Source organism: Parasteatoda tepidariorum, chromosome 6 (assembly GCF_043381705.1).
Source record: "Parasteatoda tepidariorum isolate YZ-2023 chromosome 6, CAS_Ptep_4.0, whole genome shotgun sequence".
NCBI lineage: Eukaryota > Metazoa > Arthropoda > Arachnida > Araneae > Theridiidae > Parasteatoda > Parasteatoda tepidariorum.
In genome coordinates this window covers 83,640,007-83,644,008 of record NC_092209.1, presented here as the reverse complement: position 1 = coordinate 83,644,008, position 4,002 = coordinate 83,640,007, and positions in this window count along the sequence as shown.

The window sequence follows — 4,002 nt, the reverse complement described above, 5'->3', positions numbered from 1 at the left end:
ATACCGAAGCACCCTACTTACTGTACTGCGGCGAGCGTAGGGTTGCCTCTGAGTGAGGGTTACTAGATAAGGCGGTGAAACAGTTGACAAATAAAACCGCGGCGAGTGGAGGTGCCCGGGAGTCGACAATGTGTAAAGTCGCGACCCGGCGGCACGTGAAGCCGAGCACTTTACGGTAGAACTGTTTAACGAGAATTGGTACCGTGCGCCCTTGATCCCAAAGCAGGCTAATCGAAGTGGTCACCCTCCCGCTTACTGACCGCAGTCAGTGAGGCTTGACTTCGGTGGTTCTACTGGAAACCGTGTCTTTAGGATCTGCAGGACTATTTTTTTCAGTGGTGGAGGAAGAAGAAAATTTATTCGCTTAATTATTTTCCATTAATTTTTTTAGTTTTAATACTTTTTTTATTTTATTTCTTGTAATTTGTAAAAAATTTTGCACATCGAAAAATTTTACAAAATATGGATGGTGTTTTCAATAGGAATGTAAACAATAACAATCTCGAGCTCGGCACCTACTCTAGTTCCGGTTAAAAAGTTTGCAGCTGCTTACTGCATGTTATTCTGATAGGCGATGTTTTCAAACGGATAATTTTGTTTTCAATAAAAAAAATTAATTAGATAATTTCTGAGCTCAAATCTGCCATATTTCATAAGATATTAATGTTAATATGTAATTCTGGGGAGTTTGGAGTGAAAATTTGTTTTAGTTATTTTGTTATTTGTTATTAAAAAAGGTGACATGGTTGCTAGATTTTGAATATCTCGCTTTTTTGGCAGTCTTGATTTGGCCTCTTTCCATTTGTTTATAACTGTTTGTTCATGTTGCAAGCTGTGCACCATCTGGCGTTGGTGTTAACACTTTTAGTATTGTAAGCACAAGTATTGTTAGCATTGTAAACATAAGTAATAAGTAATCAAATACATTGTTTGCAAGAATCTCAAAACACAATGTTGCCAAATGCCTTTAAAATACAACTGAAACAGTAACCCGGAAATTTAGCAGTCCCGAGCTTGCAGCGTTCCCTAGTGTAGAAAACACCATCCATTATATTAATTTATTTAATGTCAGAAAACCAATAGTTTCTGGTTTAAGAGCCTAAATCTTAAGTTATTTTAAAAGAGCCCATAAATTAAGTTACATTAAATTAAATTAAATATGACCAAAAAAAAGAGAGCTCCATAATTTTATTAACTTTTTTTTTTATTTGTTTATTTATCATTTTAATACTTTTATTTTTTTACAGCTTTTCATATTTACCCATTTCTTATTTTATTCATTTTTTTTCCAGATACACATAATTTGGTGAAAATACATTTAAAACCGCAACTTTTTCGCTCACTTTTCTCACTTAATGTCAATATGGTACATCATGATCATAATATAATAAATTATGATTATTTAAAATTAAAAAACGTTATTCATACTTAAATAAAAATTAATTTTTTAAATTCACATGATTTCCAAAAAGATTCCAAGCGTCTAGAAATCATAGCAGAAATGCCATTTTGTTTGTCATAAACCTCTTAGGTTATAATTTTTATTAAATTACTATAGTGGCGACATCTAAGAAAATAATTCAAAACTAAAACCTAACCCCACAAAAACTGATGCATGCTTCGTATGATAGAAAAATATTTGTCACACTCAATCTATTCTTTTGTAATGTTCATTAAAATTTACACATTTTATCACTTTTAAATGACTTATGTTTTCTTCTTACTGGTCTTTTTTTTATTTTCTTTTTTCCCAACTAAAATTCAAGATAAATAATCTTGCTAACAATAAAGAAGAGGGATTAAAACTCATTTCTAAAAATTACCTAATTCTTTTTTTTATCTTTTTTTTTATCATTAAAATGTATGAAAAACTTGAAACGATGGCCAGAAATAAAATTTTGCTTTGTCAAAGAAAAATGTCTTTTTTTTATATCATATTGTATGAGGGCTTGCATTATCATTTAACACTTGCTGCAACTAAAGATTAAGTTTTCATGATATAAGAGAATTTTAAAAATATTTCAAGCAAAGCAATATAATCCAGAAGAAAATTAACACCTAATGGCCTAAGCCGATAACGCAAATTAATTCATAAATTTTATAATTAAGTTAGCGTTATAATTAGTTAATTTGAAGATGATTTTATAATTAATTTTATAAGTCACGAAAGCTTTAAAAATATTAAAATTAAATTAAATTTCTTCATGAATTTTATAATTAAAATAGAGCTATAATTAGTTAATTTTGCGCAAGTTTATTATTTTAATCTTAATTTTATTATTATTATTTTTAATTTAGTTATTTTTTTCTTAACTAATATTAAAATAACTTAATTATAATTATTTTATTATTAATTAATTTTATTATTGATTAATTTTATAATTAGTTATGAGAGCTTTGAAAATATTAAAGTTAAAGTAAATTAGTTCATAACTTTTATAATTAAGTTAGCGCTAGAATTAGTTAATTTTATGATAATTTATAATTAATTTTATAATTAGTAAAGAGAACTTTAAAAATATTTCAAACAGAGTAATATAATCCAGAAAAAAATGAACACCTAATGGCCTAAACCTATAATGTAAATTAGTTAATAAATTTTATAATTTATAAAATATTCATTTTATTTTAATACCAGCGTTGAACGGAAGATCCGATTCATTCTAGTCTACAACTATCATTGTTCAAGGTCATAGCTTCTCCAAAAGCCAACTCCGTAGCCCAATTCAGAAGACAAGAGAACTTTTGTATCAAGCATAGGGGCAAACTAGCCTTCTTGGAAGACTTTTTGATAGAACTAATACAGATTTGCGTTACATGTAGAGGAAAACCATGAAATGAAATGTGGTCAGTGACAAAATTGAAAATAACGTAAGCGTATTGGATTTTTTTAAAAAAAAGGCATTCCTTCTGGCCTACAGCGGTCTGTTGCGAAAATGCTTAACTTCCACAGCAAATTTAATTGAAAAAATAATGTGCTTACTATAAAAATATTGATGATATAAAAGAAAAATGAACAAACATATTTATTTATTTAAAATAAATGTATAGATGTTTTAATTTAAACACGACACTTCTCTTTTCAACGCGAAATAATAATAATAATAATGATGATGATTTTTTGATATTTGTAACAGATTGCTGTTCTTTCTTTTCCTTTCTCTTTTTTTCTTCATTTTTACTTTTTGTTTCTCCGTCTTCATTGAAATCATTAGCACTTCTTCAGTTTCTTGAACCATTTTTTCAATCAACAACGCACCTCACAAGATTCAGCATTTTCATACACTTGTGCATAAAAACATCAAACGCGAAGTGTAAGGCGTTTTACTCAGACTGTAACAATCCTTCATTAGCTAGCTAGAATTGCTGTGTTGCTTTTTGAAGCGAAACAGCTTCATTTATTTACTTTTATTTACAAATCTAGATTCCACTGTATTGGTATTTAATACACTATCAGGCCAAAACTATCCGGACACCCAAGCCCCTTTTGCATCCATGACAACCTGTACACGTCTGGAAAGACTTTCCACCATTTACAAATAGGTGGCCATAGGAATCGACTTCCATCACTGCTGAAGTGAGTGCTTGCAGTGATTTGGCCGGATACGTAATCTACTCTCTAATTATATCCCAAAGGTGTTCTATTTGATTTAGATCGGGACTCTGAGAGGGCCAGTTCAGTTTTTGAGCACCCATTTCGTCAAATCACGTCTATACAAGTCCCGATGTGTAAATGGAGCAGTTATCCTACTGGAAGGGAAATAGGCCTTCCCCGAATTATTGCCATAGAGATGGGAGTACAGCATTGTCTTCATACATCTCAGAGTTCATGTTTCCAACCATGGGAACTAACGAACTCAGGCCAAATCATGAGAAACACCCACACATCATTATGCTTCCACCACCATAACAAACCGGATGTCCGGATACTTTTGGCCTGATAGTGTATAGGTAATATGGTAATAGGTTTTTATGCACCACCAGTAAGTACCGGAAAAAATT